General features: G+C 34.4%; 1 protein-coding gene and 1 long non-coding RNA gene across 2 annotated transcripts in view; both read right to left on the bottom strand.

Moving 5' to 3' along the window:
• LOC146541147 (uncharacterized) overlaps window positions 1–22,534 on the bottom strand; it is a 261,208-nt gene that overhangs the window by 169,325 nt on the left and 69,349 nt on the right. The gene's annotated exons all lie outside the window — the stretch shown is intronic.
• Window positions 18,468–22,187, bottom strand: LOC146541148 (uncharacterized). The gene is made up of 2 exons (XR_014878328.1): window positions 20,576–22,187; window positions 18,468–20,484 (listed from the first exon to the last, which is right to left on the bottom strand). It is a non-coding gene; the product is annotated as an uncharacterized LOC146541148 (long non-coding RNA).

The following is a 22,534-nucleotide window of genomic DNA, read 5'->3' as shown; positions in this document are numbered from 1 at the left end:
CCGTAATCAAATTTCACTCGAGTCTTTAAGGGTTGGAACCGGCAACTTTGAGCCTCCCTAATAAATTATATTGCCGACAAAACCGAGTGAGTGAGAGCGACACAGTTCGTTGGCTCATCTAATTGCTCCAAATTTGAGACGACCCGGCTCTATAATTGGTCCGATTCGGGCTGTACAAGACGCGAAATTAGTACAAATTCGAACATCGCCAGATTAGAAGTGTCACGCCACCGCAACACTAACACCCCAGTCAAACATACGTAATAAGTTTGGACTCGTCCTCGTAAACCTAATGAAGATCCGTGAAGACGCAAAACAAATTTCCAAGTAAGTTTTCGGATTTTGACTTGAAAGTTTGCGGAGTGCCCCAAATACTGTAAACGTAACATACATTCTTGCTTAATTAACGCGCCTAGGGGCAGAGACTTCCTTGTGTGTACAACACTTGTGTGTAGCGCTATCGGATTAGTTAATAAACTTTAGCTATATTGCGTCGTCAACTGATTTTTATTTAAAACCGTCGTTACGCAGCAGCAGTGCGTCTAACTGTAAGTGGGTTCGATTCCCACTTAGAGGAATAAATCATTTCCTTCTAGTGACTAAACAAAAGACGGCCCTTATTTTCTTCCTCTTGGGGTAAGCTAAGAATAGTAACACCAGATTGCAAAATTTATAAGCATTCAAAAGTATTTACATTTACATATTTGGAATTATATTTTCATAAAAAAACCCCTTAAAGGCAAAAACAAATACCTACCATTAAATGACTTATCGAAAACGAATTCCATTTGAAACGTGAAATAATATAATCGAGCGAAGTAGACATTGTACGTCAGTAATATTTACCGAATCGCTCGCATCCCCATACGCAATCACATCTTCGGGAGATTATCTCAAAGCCTTGCTGTAACAGCGAAGCCTAGATAAAATTAATGATCCATTTTAGGGGGGGCTTTATCAATTCGGTATTCAATTCGTTCAGTTTTGATTGAATTTGGAGTAGGAGGAGTCCCACGCGTTTACGCACGAGCTTACCTCATCAGCAACACTTTCACGTATGTCTTTGTAAATTTTAATCACACCAATGTATTCAGTTAAGGTTAGATAATACGAGGAACATGCACGTTCGAAGATGGAAACTAACTTCCACAATCTCAGTTTGTTCGCTAAAACAAATTTCTTAACAAAGTGAATTTCTCCAGGGTTCCCAATTAAACGTGCGACAGTACCGTCGAAGTTCCAAGGCGGCAAGTTCCGGATGTTGGAAAGAATTTCTTTTCTAATTAGTATTTATAAGTAAGTAATTAGTATTTGTAAGTATATCTAGGCAGGTAGACATAGGACACTAAGTTTTAATTACTAGCAGATTTTGCCGTCAATCGCGAACATTGGGGTCCTTTTTATCAAGTTACCAATAAATCTCCGAAGCCATTATTCTCAGATTAACGACGACCAACTAAAGTGTAGGGAGTAATGTTTTTGCTCAGCGAGATTCCGACCACGCGATTAATTTATCGCGACCACGCTGTTATACATTCGTTGTGGACCAAATTATATTATGTTAATAATAACACAAAAATACAATATGAAATTACGTTATTAGAATATGGGAAGAAGGAAAATGTAATTTACGAGGTTATTACTTATAGAGGCCGTTTGAGGCCATTATGGCGCAGCGGCACAACGTTTCATTGCGGCTGCTGGTTGGTGGGTTCAATTACCGCTCGGCGGAATAAGTTTATTTTAATAGCAGCGCACAACTGTAACAAAACACGCCGTTATTCGACACCCAATGTCTTAAAAATGGGGTGAAAAATGGAGACCAGAGTGTCTTAACAACTAAGCTTTCCTCTGCTTACCCTGCTAAATTCCTATATAGCAGCAGTACAGCGCGAAGCTACAGTATTCATTAAATTTTTGTTAAACATTATGCTGAATAAGTTAAAATATATCAGAATAATGGCTTCTTGTTGGCAATATCTTGAAACGACGCCCTTCATGTTGTACGGAATTCATTTTATGCAAATGACGATATCTTCGCATCTGAGACGTTAGTTGGCCTGTCGTTTGCCTCTTAGACGGCAATTTAGAGGAATTGTGATAATAAGCGAGCAGACCCCGAGTCTTGGCAAGAGTTAGATATCTTTGACAAAATGACAGCGATACGCCAACCCTCTTAAAAATAATAAGTAATTAAAATTCGGATGTTCGTCGTCTCTCGCCAAGGTATTACTGCCGGTTTGTTTTTTTGCTTTTATTAACGTTTCGAGACAAAATATTAAGGTTCTTAAAGTTTTTTTGATTATTTTTAAACTAATGCGCTATACTATAAGGGGCTTAAGTTCAGAATTAATTAGAACAAATATGAATCTTATTTATAACTATATACTTTTTTTACATTTTTAATCACAACGAACACCCATTGCCAATACAATCTCAATATTATTCTTTCCGTTTAAATTTATCCTTTGTTACTCCAGTTGATTCAGACGAATGAATCATTGAGTCTATCGTTTTGCAAATCACTGTACCGTAGAACACCCAGTCATGCGATGTAAGTGTTGAGAGCTGAGAGCTGAGCACTCTGCATCCGCCTTTCTTATCCATTCATTCATTCCTTTACATTGATTCATATATATTTGTAACTTCAGCTTTATTATCGGTATCATTAATTAAATTTATATGACGTTTATTATTGGTAGCAATTGTTTTATGTTTTATATTGCTTGTTTTATTTTTGGTCTGGAAGTTATTTTGTTTATATGAGGATTTATATATAAGTTATCCTATATCTTATAAAACAAAGTCGCTTTTCGTGTCTGTCTGTTGTTTCTAACTCTTCTTCTTCTAAACCACCCAACGGATTTTTATGCGGTTTTCACCATTAGGTCGAGTATTTTTCGTAGAAGGTTTATATATAGTTTATTATTTGTACATTCTTATGTAAATTAACATAAATACGATAAATGTGTCTAAAGTCCTACCCGTTGAGACACTTTCGCTCATGCGCTGCTTTAATGGTAAGTACTACATGAAAAAAATGTACTGGAGTATTGTTCCTCTTAATAAGATCTACAAAAAAGTCCGCGAGAGCATATTTTTATCTTTTAAGGATAACGTATAGTGAGCGAATAGTTTTACAGAAAAACGCATTTAATTGTTGACACATCCCGCCATTGACACATCAGCTGTATGTTACTCAAGTTTCACTTATCCCTTACTCTCAGCATATGTTTTTTATTTTAATAAGTACTTTAGAAGTTGTTACAATATCAAAAAATCCTTGCTGCGAAACGGCTCGCCACTCGCCATGCGTCCGCCGCGTCACCTGCCTCACACGCATTGGTGGTTCAGTGGTAGAATGCTCGCCTGCCACGCGGGCGGCCCGGGTTTGATTCCTAGCCGATGCATTCTCTTTAATTTTCCTCACAGGCAGCCACGTAGTGCTTGCTTTTCATCAGGGACAGAATACCCTCTTCAGCATTAACCACAAGCTCGAAAAAAAAACCCGCCTGACTTTATAGCAACGAAGATTTAGATGCGTTTGCACGTATTGGATAATTCGAGTTGAATGTATTATTTCAGCGCGATATATTTGGTTTCATATTTTTTGTAGTAGTTATTACTAATAACTTATTAGTAGGTAGGTTTTTGCTTATAATTTCTTCCGTTTAAAAATAGTCATTTAATTATCTAAAAATAGTCATTTAAATATATTTTAATAAGTACTTGAAAAGATTAGTAGCACAGGTTTATAATTACGGTACCTACTAAAAAATCCTTGCTGTGTAAACAATAGGAAAATCCTTATTGAAACTAAAAAAATGCGGGTTGCATTAGGGTTTAATTAATTTTCACATTATCTTAAGTGCTTTGCAAACATACATTATATGAATAATCCAGTAGTAAAAGCGGGCGAAGCCGCAAGAGGGTCGCTAGTTATAGTATATAAACATTTAATGACATATATAATATGTCGAAATTGGTTTAAGTCGTAAGATCTTTATATTCGTATTCATTACTGAGGCTATCGTAGCCCAGTGGGATACAATCTGACTGTACACAAAATAGTTGCAAGTTCGATCACCACTCGAGGTAATATTTATTTTCTCTTCTATGATCTATCTAGTAGACAAAGCTTTGAACGAAAAATAGGGAACGGAGTGTTATTATATTAACATTTCCTCAGCCTAACGCTATCTATTTGCGTGAAGATATTAAACAAAAACTATTTAAAATTGCTGCATTTCGACAGTAGCATGCCAAATGCAAAATCCAAAAATATTTTCTGAATTATGCTCGTCTAAACCATCCCGATTTTTTTTCCACTTTATTATAATTTCGTTCAGCATGCAAAGCCAATTTGATTATTCAATTGAGAATTCACGATCACTCATGAATATCAAATATTATTTCTGTGAGTTTTTGGTACTTTCCAAATTTTGTGACCATTTCAGTTTTTATCGTAAATATTTGCACAATTTGAATATTTAGCTTGAGGTAGTGAAGTGGAGAAGGTTATTTTCAGGTTTCCATAAGAGATTTGGTAAGACGTAAAGTGTCTTGGAATTTATTGGCCCAAAGTGAAATATATCGAACTCGAGTAGAAAGCGAAGTGTCTTGCCACTAAGCTTTTTCTGCCTTTAAGTGTATGCGGGATAAAGTGTGAAGGTTGAATATTTAGCTTCAACGTCAAAATAAATGTTGAAAAGACAGTTATTTCAATCAAATACCAGACCATTTCTTTAAATATTAATTCTACAGAAATTTTATGAACCTTTCGCGTTCCAGAATGTAATCATTATCAATAAAACCTTGCTCAATCAAGTATGGTAATGGGACGACCCAGTTTTTGTTCCGATGTAAAGAGGCTTGGGAAATAGTTTTGTATCCTAAGTTGGTTGAGATCAAAGGAATGCATTTGCATGTTTAATTATGCACTTTCAGTTTTATTTGCTATGGGAATATGAGGTGTAGAAATCAGATGCTCTATTAATAAGAAAATGTGGAACATACAAAAGTAACATACATATGTGGTATATATATGGTTATTGTATCTTGAAAGATTGTGAGAATCGAACTCGCAACCATCGCGACCACGTTTATGAGTCTGCGCTACAACGGCCTCGACTGCCTTGATGCCAGGTTAACAATTGGTGTTATATACTGAGAATTAAAATAAGATCAACTATTTGCCTTATTTTTTCGGTTACTTTCACAGACAGCAACAATATAAAAGTTAAATAAATTTAGTGATTTACGTAGCACTTTGAAAATAAGCTGATTCATGAGAGTTTTTCTTGAGGCAGTTTAAATGAGTACCATTTCAGATGTTTGACCGAGATTAAATATAAACTTGCGCTGTTTGCTATCGCTAACTGTGATGTCCCAAGGGTGACAACTTTGTAGACGACGATTTATCAGTTTTCTGCTGGAAAAGTACAGCTTCATCTCTTTTATTACAAAATATTGTATTTTGTCATAAAATAATAGTGATTTTATGATTGTAACATTTTTAAATTGTCATTATTACATAGTATTGTCTATTAAGTATCTAAACTAACATTTTTGTAAAATAATAGTATAGATTTTAGTTTAGATTTAGATTACTAACCCTCTTGTTTATATATTGTATATAAATTTTTTTTTTGTATTGTTATAGGTGAAGGCAGTATTTTAACTGGACCACTCTTAAAAACATGCATTTTTCTGTTGTGTAATATTATTTCTCTTTTTTTACCGTACAACCTCTTTCGTGAGTTCTCCATTCAACGTCACACTGGCGAAGTGATTTTGTGCTCAACTGGCACGCTCGGAACGCCATATTAGAAAGAACAGAACAGTCTATTAAGTAGCGGAAGTAACGATGCATTTCATCTACCAATGAAAATACCTCATTCCCATATATGGCAATCAAACCCACAACCACCGTGATTACAGTCAGACGCTATCGCACAATACCACGAAGAAAATTTAATAGAAATTTTTCCTTACTCTTAATGTAAATTAATAAAAGTTTACATCTTAAACTCACTCATGTATAAACAATATCTTGTGTGAACTTACTACACTACAGCGTGCAGAAGACAGTGACATTTTAATTTAATATACACTCAAGTACCCAATGCTCTACAAGCATTTTATATTAGCTCGGCTAAACACTCTAAGAACCTATCTTTGATCAAGTATTACCTCTAGTTATACCTTGTTTCATTCTCAGCACTTCATATAAGAATATCTAATGAGTATTTTTTATTATGTCTTTCCTATAGGTATATAAATAGTGATCGTCGATTCTATGCACGACTGTAACAGAATAGTTGCAGGTTTGATCCCCACTCGAGGTAATATTTATCCGGATCCGGATCCATTAGCTTTTGGTGAATCGAAAGCTCGAATAAATGTTAGTAGTCTATCAGTTTTACTCTGTTATGGAGAAGATCTTCGTGGAGTTACGCCTTTCAACTTACAATGTCTTGAAAATTAGGGGGAAAGTCGGGAACTGCGTGTTTTATCACTAGGTTCCTTCCACCTACTTTGCATGCGGGATACAGCGTGAAGCTAAAAAAATAAAGAAGATATTCGCTGATGTGAGATTTCACAAACACATGGCGAAAAATGTATCTAAATCTAGATCTTAGAAATCTTGAATTCCAATCAAACTCACAACCAGCACGACGTACACAGCACAACTATGCCACGACAGCCTTATACATACATTTCTATGAACAACTAGCCAATAAGCACAAACAGAAAGAAGAGGCGGAGGCCAGTCTCGTAAGAAATATTACTTATTTCTTTAGTCAACGCTGTAATCACATTTGCTTTTCGGCCCTTTCATTCGGTTAATCGTGTTATTTCGGGACGGCAATCTTGTTTCAAGGCATAGCAGATGACTGACTGATTTATTAGCGAGATAACTTAAATGTCAGTTTTGTAAGTCATTGTGTTGCTAGCCAGTAGTGAAAGGTTTAATTAGAATATTTAAATTGAATTTATACTTATCTATATAGGTTTATTGAGTTTCTATTAAGAGAAAGTTTTTAAATATATATTGTTATTTACAAAAATGAAGAACAAAGAAAGCTACTATACAAGTTGTGCCTAAAATTGGTGCGTGAGGAACGGAGTGGTCCTACACTAGATACCTACTTTTAGTTTACACTGATATATAGAACAAAAAGGTATAGAAAAGCATGTAGCAGAGTAGAAGAATCTAGTGTTATGTCACTCTCTTGTCCATTCACGTACGTCTTACATATGTATGTATGTGATATAGTAATGGATTGAAGAATAATTTGAATACCACAATATATAAAGTCAAATATAAAATTATAAATTTAAGGTTATATAAACGCTTTTTGAATCGAAATCACGGGAATAAATTATTACAATTTCAATAATTTAAGTGGCTTAAAGTTATTTCACACGATAAATGTTATACGTAATTATTAATATTTATTATTTATTTAAAACCCATTATTGCGTAGTGGTTTGAGAATGAATTACTCATTTTTTTCTTATTTTACCAAGATAGACGCGGGGTTGAATACTACCCACTACGTTATGCCTTTATAGCGGAAATCGGTAAGCGGAGTGTCTCGTCACTAGGTTTTCTATCTCTACCCTGCTATACTTTTATACAGTGTTGAGTTAAAAAAGATATATTTCCAATAATTTCATATAAAACGCCAACGGTTTCATCTTATACCAACAGCGTAACAGGAAACCGCTGAGGAAGCAAGCGAAAGGCGGGCCCCGAGATAGTTGTAATGTGGCGGACGAACAATAAGTCTAATTTTGTTTGCTCCAATTCAACCAATATATACCTAACTATTACATATATATGATTTATTGATATTTATTTACTATTTTCTTTTATTTTTACGCTCGTTAGAAACTCAATAGATTTGATTTGTATAGTATTTTATTTAATTTTATAAAAATATCTATACATATAATAAAATTGTAACTGATCGTTGCCTGTACATGAAAGGTATATACGTTATTCCATTCTTGGGGGTATGTATCAATTCAATAGAACCTAAAACAATGATTAAAGAAAAATAGTTTGCGTTTATTCATCATAAACCACTTAACTGATGTTAATGCAGTTTTCACTATTGTATTTTGGGAATCGAGCCCACAACCGTAGGCACGCTTGAACGCCTACGCCACGGCGACCGCCTCAACCTAGTATATGCGTAATAAAACGTGAACCATAAAAGAAACGAAATTACAACCATCGCGTAAATTCTATATTTAACAACTATACCATAATGATACTCTTTACTTAGCGGATGTCTTTAGCAGGAGTGTCAATAGCGCCGCTGACCCGTTAATAATATGGTCAGCAGTAAAGGCTACAAGCCTTTTATCTTTAATCAAGAGAGCCTTCCTGTAGAAATCTAACTAAGAAACTATAGTTTAGTCATTCATTTTACAAGAACTTTGTTCATACACTGTTGCTAATTTGACTTTCAAGACATTACCTAAGAAATTACGTTAAATATTAATATTATCCCAAATGAGGTTTGATACATCGACCTACTGGCATTCAAAAAAACCATCTTATCTTTTCCTCCATGACGCCTTTATAGGTAGTACGTACTCCGAAGCCACCTAATTAACTAAAAAAATATATAAAAATAATTGTAAATAAAAACTTCAAGCAATTGCGCTTATCCCCAATATAAATAGGTTAAAAACGTCTTCTGACATGCCGTGTGGGAAATCGGATATTGTCAATCTGTAACAGCCTTAGTTCGAACCCCGCGGTAAAGAACCAAAAATAAGCTCTACAAATTGTATGGGAGTACCACCGCACCGTTGTTTTTAAATTTATTTTTTATTTTGATTTTTTTATAGATTTCTTTGTTGAAATTGTTGAAAAATTAAGCTTAGTGTTAAGACACTCCATCTAAAAACATAATTATAATTTAATATTACCGCCCTCCAACCAGGTGGACCGACAACCTTAAAAAGACAGCGGGAATCCGCTGGATTCAAAGGGCGCAGGACCGGACGGAGTGACGAGAATTAGGGGAGGCCTATGTCCAGCAGTGGACGTTGAAAGGCTGATGGATGGATGGATGGATGGAATATTATGAATACGTATAATCTCATAATTATTTTGCCCTGTAAGCAAAGAAAAAACAAGTTCTGTTTTTTCTCTCTCCGTTTTTCTATTTACCCTAACACAGAGACAGGAGTGACATGGGACGGATTTTAACTCACTACATTGTTTAAGAGAATAACTTTTTAAATATATGCCATTGAATCTAACAAGATTCGAAACTACGACCTACGCGTTAATTTAAGATACGTTCCAAATTTCATAATGGCGTTTGAAATTTCGTTTTCTTATAAACTACTTTCACTAATAACATTAACATATTTTTTAGCTTTTTTAGTTTTATACTTTTTAGCAAATGTAACGTAGTTTCAAGAGTTTTCATACTACGTTTTTCGTACGAATTCGAGACACTGCGTATGGCGTTTAGTGGCAGAACTCTACACCGCAATTCTCTCTCATAACCCTAAATAAAGATTGAACCCAGCCTTCGATTTTATAATATCCCAGTATTTTTAATTGAAAAAGGCCATTACAAGCACTTCTGACTCGTCATGTTACATTGAAATGTCAGTTGCGTGAGTCCTACAGGAAGCTACCACCAAATCTGTAGGCAGTTCTACTGAAAGCCGACAAGAAACTCATTCTCATAAAAGAATAAAAAATATATATAAACATTTTAATAATATTTTCTCACAATGGCCGCATTGGTCTATCTGTCTTTAAAATAAAGATATATTGTTATAGCTGTACTGTATCTCCATTAAACGTTACAGCGTAAATATTTGAAATATTTGTCGTTTGACCAATATTTTACGTTTAAAACTGAAGTACGGAGGTGCATTCGTCATGTGACGTCACAGTGCTATACTGGGTTTAGCACGTTTTCGACGTGACTCGACTTTATATCGGCCTGCGTAAATATATATGATGCAATTGTTGTGTTTGATGGATGTATGGTTTCCATCATTCTACTTGGGGGTAAGAATTATTTTCATCTCCTTGCTCTGACAAGACGCTCTTCCACTTAATACGCAAATGTCTCCGAAGTTAGATGATTCTTAACTCTATATTCCCTTTGTATATCCTGTGGTGTATAAGGGATACAGTAAGCTAAAAATATAGTGTTCTCGAAAAAATTCTTAAGCCCAATTCATAGAAATTGTGCATGTGTTTATTTTAATCAATTTAACGTGTAAATTCATTTTCTATCTATTAAAGAACTTATAAGGTGCCGCCCACATAAGTATAGAAGTTCAACGTTAGAACGTGCATTAAAATATAAATTATACAAATTAGTCCAAGGACGGTATCCAATATATGTGGACAAATTTTAATATATTTTTCTACATATTTATATAAAGTGGATACATAAAAACTGAATTTGGTTCATTAACTATTAAATTACACGTAAACAGACAGAAGAACCCGATGTCTTCAGACAAACAGGCAATATGTATAAAGTACATACATATTTAAATATTCGACGACTTAAACCAAGTGTTTTATTCCGTTTACCTACTTAGTATTCCCCACCTGTCAAATGTAAATTACGTCACACGTCATGTTTATTTAAAAAATATAACGTCAACTGTCAAAATGATTTACAGATAAAAAATGTGGACGTGACACTGGTTTAAAACATCGCGTCTAATTTTCTAACTTAATATTCACGAATCAAAAAAAAATATAGTACCTATATAATAAACTAGCGGCCCATGCGCGGCTTCGCCTGCATAAATTACGTTATTATTAATTTCTGTCTCCATGAGTACCTACGTCCTATAAGTGACGTCCATGCAAAATTTGAGACTCCTAGCATTTGTAGTAACGAAGTTTCATACAAACTTTCAACCCCTTAGAAGTCGAATATTACAAATTCCCATCTTAGCGAGCACCTACGTCCTATAAGTAACTCCTATGCAAAATTTCAGATTCCTAGCCCTTGTAGTTTCTGAGATTTCGTGATGAGTGAGTGACCTTTCGATTTTATATATATAGATATAGGTTGCTATTTTATTTAAGAACGAACTTTAGATATACATATTATTTAGATACATATATTTTTTGTGATGGATAGTCCAATTATCGAGGAAGGCTTTGTGTAGGCTATGTAAACTTGCGATCAGAGATACCTCTGGCACTAACAATATATGTTATGTATGTATGTGTACACAAGCATTTCTTATTTTCATTTGACAGTATAGTCGCCGTGGTTAGGTAAGTTCATTAGAAAACAATAACAAACAAACCAACATAAAAACTAAATACAAAAATATAAAATCTTTTAAATGGTCCCCATTAAAACAATCCAAGTTTATCTTAAGCAATTCTAGAAATTAGTGTAACCCACCTAAGTGGTAATATCACGAAATGACAACACAAAAAAATACACGCAAAACTTTGAAATCGCAATATTACCGTAGAGATAGAAGTAAAAATTTAAATTAAACGCTGAAAAACGTTGCACTAATGGTGTTGCCAGCTTAAAAATATTTTTACCCCGGGAAACGGGGTTAGGCGTCTCTATACAGCCGGGGCATTGTTTAAGAGTTTAAACCTTTACTTTCCACCGTAGCTTTTGTTTTAATATGTAAATTTACATTACAAACGTTACGAATAAACGTTATTAAGCTACGTCTTTGCGTTGCGATTATATCAAGTGAAGTATGAAGTGAGAAATAAATCTGGGATCTGGCGACCCAGTTAATACGAATGTATGGATATGGTTTTGAGATTAATCCGAGACATTCGCTCTTTTGCAGAACGGAGAAGTTTTAAAGCAGAGTTAGCGAGCTTAGTGGCAAACCACTGTGTTTTCTCTCTTTTTAAATTATATGTAGACTGAGGAATCGTACTTTAATCTAATTTAATTTTTAATATATAAAGATATATTATTTTTATTTTAATATATTTATATTATTAACGTATATTTGATATTCCTAGACCATGTTCTTATTTGAATTTGTACTTGTCAAGTAATATAACTTAACTAATTATTTATTGTTAGATAAAATACTTTTAAATACACGAAATTTCTTTCAAAATCAATGAACAAAATCCGTTTGAGAGTTACGATGCCACAGACGAACATGCAAAAACATGCATATAGACCCCATTGTTTGCGTCGACGTTAAAAACAAACACTAATAACGCATGCTCGAATTATAAAACTCAGACGCACTAATGAGAACCTCCTGATACAGTAAACGTTATTAAAGGTGAAAAAACCATCAATGTCGATATAAAAAAACCAATTAAATTTCAACAACCGACTGTTAATTATGAATACTGGGTTCTTCATACAAAACCATGTACGGTATTGACTAATACTGAAAATACTGAAAAAGCTGCAAAGCTCGATGTAAGATACGATTCATCGAACAGATGAAGGTATAAAAGATATAAGCTTTAAAAAGATTTTTGCTAGGGCTGCCTTTGACACTTTTCCCGATATGTGGTGTGTTTTGATGTATATATGTTTGTTTGTATGTATGTGTATGTAGGCTGTATGACATTCATCTTGCCAGTATTGGTACGGGATTGATTAAATTTTAATGGCGTTGTTGACATGTGGTTCTGTAGAGCATAGACGAGTTTACATTATAAATATATATAATAGACATGTATGTTGTTGTTTGAAAATATATGTAGTTGAAAATAATAGTCGCAAAGATAAGGAACATTGACGTTACCTAAAGGACTAAGACAACAGTTACAAGCAATATTTTCTTTATTTTTACTGTATGAAGTGTAGAATAAGTGCGAAAATTCAAATTAACAATTAAACATATTTAAATTAAATTCAATTGAGGTCAATTAAATTTATATACTATATTAGTTAACATCTATATATAAATTAAAACATAAATGCATAAATATGAAGGACGACTGTCGAAATGTAAAGTTACAGGAAAATATTTAGAAATTTTCCTGTAACCCCCAATTCCTATCGTAGTCCTATATCAGCGATGGTATTTGAGCATCCCATTTAGGGAGTAAAACAAAAGAGGCTGACTTTTAGCCGGGTTAATTAGAATGTCAACGGCACTTATTAATCAAAACGGCATAGGCGTTCGCTCTTTTGTCCTTATATTATTTTGTGAAAACCTTTCAATGATGCTCCGCTGGCGCGTCATTTGTAAACCTTTTGAATTCACGCATTTCTATAGAGTTGTGGATAATTGTATGTATGTTGTTTATTATGATTATCATAGTATTCTAGCCTGTGAAATGTATTCTAAATTAAATTACTATCTACTGATTTTATAAATTATTTTTTTTTGTTCACAGAATTGTGAAAACTATTTTTTTCATATTTAAAATATCATTCCATACTTAGAAAAGAGAAAAACTTTTTAGAAGACGTATAAAAATTTATAAACATTTTATAAAAATCTCGCCACACTCCAATAAAAAAATATACGTTTTCTAAAAAGTGTTTGTGAAAAGCAGTTTTATTTAATGATAGTTTACTGCAATGTGAAAATAAAAAAAAACACCACTTAGCCTTAGTTTTAAAAAATATATTTTAATTTTTTAAAACTAGTCCTATCAGCCTTATTTTATAAACCGAAATATGTTTAATAATTTCTTCATTTCCTCAAATCCCTCAAATTTCCTCAAATTACGCAATGTCTCAAAAGCTAACTGCAAAATGCGAAGCGAAGTGTCTTAACACTAGGTTCCCTCTACCCACCCTGCTTTAAGCCGTATAAAACGTGACACTACCAAGAAAATACATACATATCCCCATATAAATGCATGGAGAAACAAACCATGACTTCGGTAAGTACACGTCTACCCTCGTAACCCCATAATCCATCTCAGCTATCAGCAATATATTTCGCTGCACATAATTACGTTAAGGAACCCACATCACTTATGCAAGGATACTGCGACGTGCGCCGCGACGTCATCAATCAAAAGGATATAGCTGACGTGGCTTTGAGAGGCGAGTTTTAATTATAATGTATGTATTTGTTGCACCTACTGGATATTTTATATAAATGTAATGTTTTTTATTTCTTAGTATAAAGCCAGTCGTGTCGCAGGGGCAACAACTTATGACTAACTTATGAGTAACGGTAATCGGAACAGGTTGTGAGTTTGATTCTCATTCGAGGACAAGAAATATTTAATATTTTCCTTTTTTCTCTGGGCAAAGGACGGCGTTGGGTTCGCCATTCAACACGAAATGCCTCCAGAAATCGGCGAAAAGTGGGCAAGGGGGGTATCTTAACACTAGGCTCCCTATGCCTATCCTGCTACGTGTGGAATACAGCGAGAGGCTAAAAAACTTCTAGTCATTTCTTATTTGAATTCGAAAAAAGACAGTCACATGTGATAAATGACTTTGTTTTGCACTTACCACCTAAGACCAGATGAGTTGGTTAAACGCAATAAAGTACAAACACTTAAAATAATTAAACTGGGAATACTTTTCGGCGATATGGGATACTGTATGTTGAGTAGTGGAACTTAACACCGCTTCTTGTCCTACCAGAGCAGAGAAATGAAGATTAAGGATCGAATCTACAACCATGGCGTTCAAAGTTTTTAAATAACCTCATTGGTAATATATAATTTTCCTATTAAAATATTACTTTTATCAAAATAGGTATAAAGTATAAGAATTTTTGAATTCTTGACAAGACATTCTACAGTAATATTAACGCTTTCTGCAAGAAAGTTGTGTCGCCGTCGAGACGTCATCTATCAAGCGAATGTAAGTGCCAGCTTAGGGCGGGGCATTTTTCATTAAAAAGACAGCCAAGTATTAATCATTGGGGTTCATTATCTCATTGGATTACATTTTTATATGATAAGTTATAATTTAGATAAAGTGCAGTGTTGAGTTCCGCCTATTGAAATGTAATGTCTCAAAGAAGTCGGCAAAAAGAGGGACGAAGAGTTTTAACTCTAGGTGCTCTCCTCATATTCTGCTATGAAAAAAGTGTCAAATCCACGACACACACATTTATATTATAAATAGTAAAACTCTTACCTCATTTTTTAACTATTTCAATACGGAGAGAATGGAGTGCCAAATATATAAAAAACAAGGTAATATATTTATATTAAGTAATTGAACAAAGTGACTAGTCATTCATGTTAAGGTGGATTAAATTTTTTAAAAAATTGGTACAAAATTTTGAACCTACAACTATTAAGGTAGTTACAACATAATGTCGAGAATGTCGAGAAACAACAAAGTTCATTCAGTTTGTATGACGTCAGTTCGTTAATTTGGCAACTGTCTGTTGTTATGTAAATTCGCGTAATATTTGATTTAAAACCGCATTACTCCAAACAAATAGTTTTAAATTGGTTATTTAATTATATGAGCTTTTATAAAATTTAACTTTGTTTTGCTAAGCTTTTAAAAGCATTAAGCTTTACTTGTGTGAAGATAACATTTTGATATTCGCATAAATGAAATTGTCTTAATGGAAACGGAGTGTCTTAACATTAGGTTCCCTCTGGTACTCTGCTATGTACGGGGTATAGCGTGAAGCGAAAAAAAATATAACGAAATCTGAACCACCTTATAAAATAGCGAGTTAAATATACATCCAAATAAAATTTTGTAAGCGGATTTTATGTTTTCAATATATTCAAGATGCACCGTATTTTAAATACAAGTAAATTTTCAGAATTAACGTATGAAAAATATAGATTTTTCGCCTGCGCCAGCTATTAAAAGTCTAGTTTAAAACTGAGCTTCACACTGAAATAAATGTGAATGGTAATTAAAACTTTTAAACAGCAGTTTAAATTTACTATACCATTAATTTTGCTGTACAAGTTATTTTTACGCCGTTATAGTGCAGTTGGGAAATATTTGATGTGATGGTTGTGGGTTCAATTCCCATTTAGGGGATTTAAAAAAATACTTTTTCAAGGCAAATGAACAGTAGATAATAATTAATAACATGAGTTTTATAAACATAGAAAGTGGTCCAAAAATTAATTAAAATTAATTAAATCCAAAATAGAACTACATGAACACTATTCATGTAGTTCTATTTTGGAATCTTAAATCGTCTAGAAGACGAATACACAGTTACGTTAAGTACATAAACTCTAACTACCAGAAAGTGAAGAAGAGAGTGTCTTGACACAAAATTCCTTCGGCCTACCCTCTCATATGATACAGCCTGAATATACAAACAAAAAGTATTTCCTCTATCTCGCCACATTTCAACATAAGAGCGGATGCGATCCAGCGGTTTGATAGTTACCGAAGTTTCAAAGTCCGCCAAAAGAAGTTTCACGGACGTGACGCGACTGAAGTCAACGCTACCGAGTCTCAAGATAAATCCTGCGACAAAAGTATCTTACGATATCACACGATTAAGATTACGTAAAGGACCTTCGAACTTGTTTTACTGATATCAAATGCTAGACAGTCGAAGTTTTAAAGAGACTTTGAGGTCTTATGGCTTAGAAAGATAACTAAACTAAAACTTATATGTGCGAAGTGGTAAGTTCAGATTAGTTGGATTATCGGTTTTTACCTTTTTTTTGTTAGTAAGTTAAAATATTTTTTATTGAAAACGTGTAAAATTTTAAACGTCACAGGATTTGAATCCGCACCTCTTCACCGTCCAAGCGCTTTGACCACTAAAGCACTCTGCTTAATAGAGTACCGACCCGTGTTCGAATCCAGTTACGCTTAAATATTTAACCTTTTTTAAAGTATATTTCTTTCCTAATAAGTGTTAAATAATATTTTAAATATATTAAAAGAAATATAAAAATGTTAATGTAGCATTTAACAGCAATTACACTACTACATGCCAATTAAATCATTCACTACCACCATACATTTTCCATACAAAACAAACAAATAATAAAAACATCGTAATCTACAAATTTCAAAACCCAGTAGTGTTTATAGGGCTAATTACTGGCCCGTGCTTACCGTATAAAACAAAGTAAGCTGGCGTGAGATCTCATAGATATGGGGCACGCAAGCGCATGCGCACCGAGGGTGGGGTTCAGTGGAGCTTTTACAGTATGTTATATACCTACACGCTTTGATAGGTAAGTTAGATTTTTTACTGCTAAGCTTTTGATTGTGGGTTCGATTTTTTGTGACAATTTTTTTTAGAGACCTTTGTGGACATTCGTGGACCATTAGGGGATGTAAAAAGGCTGACATCAGTTGGCATTTTCTAGATACGTGCTTATTAGCCAATAATATTTCTTACATAAAAAATGTATTAGAAACATATTTTTATTCATCATTGCTTAATTATTATATACTTAGATATAAAATATAATGATAATTCTCTTTTAAAGATTCTATATGTTAGAGAGATTAGGCAATAAGCTTTTTCAGTTAAAGTCGGTGTGCAAGTTACGAAATTCAATCTGTTATTAGATTACATCGACGCGAACTTTTCGTTATAAAATGTCAGGCGAACGTTGCCCTCTTGAGCCGGGTGTGTAAAGAATTCTATACTAATATTATAAAGATGAAGAATTTGGTAATTGAGCACATTAATCTCAGGAACTATTATTTCAAATTGAAAATGTTTATGTTGCATTAGAAAAGATATTACCAACCTATCAACCAACATTTTAAAAATAAGAAATATCCTACTGAAATCTGATTTCACGACCACAAACAAGCATACTCGAGCAAAATCTCACCGAGTCATTACATCGCAGAAATGAATACCCAACAATTGTAAAGGAAGAAAAGCAATAAAAAAAATCCGTAATTACAGATCAAAAACGATCTATTAAAACGGAAATCGGAGCTCGGAAAAGTGCCTTTCGCAAAAAAAAAAAAGGAAAAAAAAAAGAAAATAGCAACCAACGCAATAAATGTTTTTGTTGGAACAATAAAGATGAAACGAATGATGAACAAAGCGGCCGGCTTATATCGTTACATCTCCGCGAATTGGTTCCGGACAAATTTAACTCAATAATTTCTGGTCGAGATATCACAAACAATGGTAAAACTCCCCCAACGGATGCGTTCCGTGAACGAATTCTATCAGGAAATAGAGATACAAAGTTCCTATATACTTATGTAAAAGGAAAGAACATATAATATAACATTTAAGGGCTGAAAGTTTCTAATAAAGTTAGATTACGGCGTTTTTCTTTGAATGCTCCTATTGTGAACGGGAATCTATAGGAGTCTCTTAGATAAGTTTTCTTAGTTAATAGATGTGTCGTTTTGCAGGTAGCGCGTTTTATTATATAAAATTAGACTGGTCTGTATTGGATTGGATAATATTTTTCTCCCAGCTTAAGACAAAACGTAGGTAGGTATATATATATATGTAGAAGCATCAGAAGGGGCCTCAAAGCGGTCTTGGCTATCACTATTCATTTGTGGGCGTTGTAGGAACAGAGATGTTTAATTAAAAGTCACTTTTATATTCCACAATGTCTTATTACTCGTTTACATAACAGTTTTACAATAAATCTCACAAGATTAACAAAATTACAATAGATTAGGAGCCAATAGGTTAATTGGTGAACATCTCACGCCATAGCTGTCAACCAATGACGTCTGCTAAAAACTCGTGGCTACACCTACTACCCTATTCGGGGTTACCCGCTCCATTTTAAATATTCTTCTAATATAATCCATTACATAAATCAATTAAAATCAAAATGCAATAATTGCGAAATTATAATTAAAACTAATACATAGCAGCGCGCCGTCACGGCCGTCCTGCATCGTCACACGTCCTCGTGTGCATAGGTTCAATCTGTGAACAATAAACATAGTGCTTTGCAATACGTCCCGTTCGGTCTTCCTGACCACACAATATGTTCCCTTAGTGGATGTAACAGTGAACTCAACAAAACTCATAGTGATTACAATTTTTATAAGTGTATTACAAATTCTACGAAATGTTTCGTATAAGGCACACATAACAATCTTACAAATGTCACACCCGTTACTCAATATCACATAGGCTAACAGTCACACAGACAAGTCATTGCCACAACGGTTAGTAATTGCCACACAGGCCAGTCATTGCCACACAGGCCAGTCATTGCCACACGGGCTACTTTTTGCCACACAGGCCAGCCATTGCCACACAGGCTAGTACTTGCCACATAGGCTAGTCATTGCCACACAGGCCAGCTGCTGCCACACAGGCCAGCTGCTACCACACAGGCTACTCGTCGCCACACAGGCTACTCGTCGCCACACAGGCTACTCGTCGCCACACAGGCTACTCGTTGCCACACAGGCCACTCGTCGCCACACAGGCCACTCGTCGCCACACAGGCCACTCGTCGCCACACAGGCCACTCGTCGCCACACAGGCCACTCGTCGCCACACAGGCTAGTCGTCGCCACACAGGCTAGTCGTCGCCGCAAAGGCTAGTCGTCGCCGCAAAGGCTAGTCATCGCCGCAAAGGCTAGTCGTTGCCACAAAGGCTAGTCGTTGCCACAAAAGCTAGATTTTTTTGTTTTTTTTTTTGTTTTGTTTGTCTTAGCTTTGTTTGTTTGTCTTAGCCACACAGGCTACTACAGGGTAAAAGGGTATGTAACTATTTAACATGGCCGTCATCGGCACATTCTGACTTTATTTTGTTGCTTGCAATCTCCAGCACTACTACGTGCTACTAGAATTGAAAGCCAATTACTACGGGCTTACGGGCTCTTTTAAGAGTCTTTAAAATTTTGGGTCAAGCTTGGTTTGGTTACAGCACATAATCACCTACTTAATTCTTTAACTTTGCTTTACGTTTATCAAACTAAACCTTCTCAGAAGAAGCATTAACTTCTTTTGCTCGTGTCGATTGCTCGATAATAAGATTCAAATCAAATTCATCCGTGGCTAATTACATTAAGTTTAGAGGCATAGAAACCTTTACTACTAACAATTCTAAAGGACTCGCCCTGGTTGTCCCACTCATAATAGCTGCGCTAATAGCTAGCTGATTGTCAGGTAAATGCATCTTGACATGACTTATTATTATCTATCTCGACAGAGCTGACTTTATTAAAGAGCATTCGGCAACAGAGCCGAAACAAAATGAAAACTTCTCACCAGATTCATCTAAGAACTGATCCATAGCTAGTTGAATGGAGCAAACATTCACCCATCGTTCAACCCGTTCATCGCTTGCCTTGATATCCATACTGATGCAGCGCATTGCAGTGTGGCCGCATTCACCACACGTGAAGCAAGTTGGGGTAATTACCTTCATATGCACACCAACTTCCTTAGACTGTAGAGATGAGGTAGTATCTGAAATCTCACAACGTAAATAAGAAATTGCTATTACAACTACTATTGCCACAATAATCACTGGATACGTGACCCGCCTTGCCACAGTTATAGCATCGCTGTGATATTTCTATTAGTGGCTTTTTCACTCCCATAGTCGGAGTAGTCTTCTCACCAATCGGATGTCCTCTTTTTCTATATTCAAATTCAAAATATTCTTTATTCAAATAGACTATTATAAGTACTTTTGAATAGTCAGGTAGACATATCAACAAAAAGCTATAACCAGTTCGGAAGGCAGTTCTGCTGAAAAGAGCCAGCAAGAAACTCAACAGTTTCTCCTTTCAAAGTCAATGGTATAATATATTTATTACATTAGCTGGCAGCTATCCTGCATGACATCCGATAGACATTATTTCCATACATGTTTATCCTCTAAATATTCTTGAACAGTGTAATAAGCAGCGCCCGGCATACGCAGATAAACACTCGTCTTCTCTTGGACCACTATTGAGTAATCGCCATAAATTGCAGCTGGAGTCTCAACAGTATCAAATCTAGCTAAGAACAGATCCTTTAATTGTGGCCATTTAATTCCGGGAAAAACTAGATTGAGCAAGATGACGCCGATCCCTTGAGGGCCTGAGCATTATAAAAGGCTTGTTCCCGGGTTTATCCTTTTACCAGTAAAACGGTGTCATCAGCAAAACACACAAATTTTCCAAAGTTTATAGGTAAGTTCAATATTAAAAAGCATTGGTCCCAATATACCTGTGGAATGCCATATTTGATAGGAAGGTTTATGCTGGTATATCTTCTATTTTAGTGCATTGCATTCTATCCGTGAGATAGCTTTCGAATAGTTTGTGTTCGTTATCCCTTACACCAATTTCACAGTCAGTTTTTCTTAACGAATTTATAACTCTTGCAACTTCAATTTCATCAGTATCAAGTAAAAGGAACGACGATTTGACATTATCTATTTGTGGTTTTCCACTGACATTGGGAAACCTTTTTTTTAAGATCGGCAAGATTTCCACCAATGCTAACGAAATATTCATTAACTATATCAACATAATCCTGCGGGGAATTTGAATTCCGTATTAAATCAGAAGCGATATTCTTAACGTCAAGAATACTTAACTTATTTTTAATACTTTCCATAATTTCTTATTATTTGATTTTGCTCTCACAATCTCGTTTTTGTCAAATTCTATTTTACCTCTTTTTGTGCCTTGTTCATTGTAATTATCAAATCACTGCCAAAATAAGTTTTTCTTGTAAACATATGTCACACCAAGTGCTAGCGTTGTGGTTTGCAATATCAGAATTAAACTTTCGTAACATTATTTTTCTTAATGTCAGATACCAATGGCTCCCGTAAAATTTTGTTTCGACATGTCAAAAATAAATTTTCAACTTCACATTTTTTTTACAATTTTCACATCTTGTCAAATTTTAATACTCTGTTCTGTATTTTGTTCCTTATTCGTTGCTGGTAATCCCACTTCTGATGTAGAAGCATCAGAAGGGGCCTCAAAGCGGTCTTGGCTATCACTATTCATTTGTGGGCGTTGTAGGAACAGAGATGTTTAATTAAAAGTCACTTTTATATTCCACAATGTCTTATTACTCGTTTACATAACAGTTTTACAATAAATCTCACAAGATTAACAAAATTACAATAGATTAGGAGCCAATAGGTTAATTGGTGAACATCTCACGCCATAGCTGTCAACCAATGACGTCTGCTAAAAACTCGTGGCTACACCTACTACCCTATTCGGGGTTACCCGCTCCATTTTAAATATTCTTCTAATATAATCCATTACATAAATCAATTAAAATCAAAATGCAATAATTGCGAAATTATAATTAAAACTAATACATAGCAGCGCGCCGTCATATATATAAAAAAATATTTTCTTTTGCTAAGTGACTAATAAATAAAGCCCATACAAAATTATTGAAATTAGAAAATTGAAATATGGCATTAGGTAATCCTGTCTACCATCAATAACAAAAATAATGCTCAAAATTAATATTATACATTAACTTACTGCAATAATACAAAATTTTATCAATTTAATAAAGTAAATATTATACAGTTACTCAAAGTTTCATACAATAACATATGTATATTTTAAAGCGTTTTATTAATATAAATGATATGCTAAAATTAAATTCAAATAAATTTTAAACTATTTTCATACAGGATTGGTTGTAATAATAAAAGCAGATTATA

Source organism: Heliconius melpomene, chromosome 1 (assembly GCF_056956725.1).
Source record: "Heliconius melpomene rosina isolate 202511_hmr_F chromosome 1, ASM5695672v1, whole genome shotgun sequence".
In the NCBI taxonomy this organism is placed as follows: Eukaryota; Metazoa; Arthropoda; class Insecta; order Lepidoptera; family Nymphalidae; genus Heliconius; species Heliconius melpomene.
The sequence above is the reverse complement of the archived record's forward strand: the minus strand, read 5'-3'. Positions and strand labels throughout refer to the sequence as shown.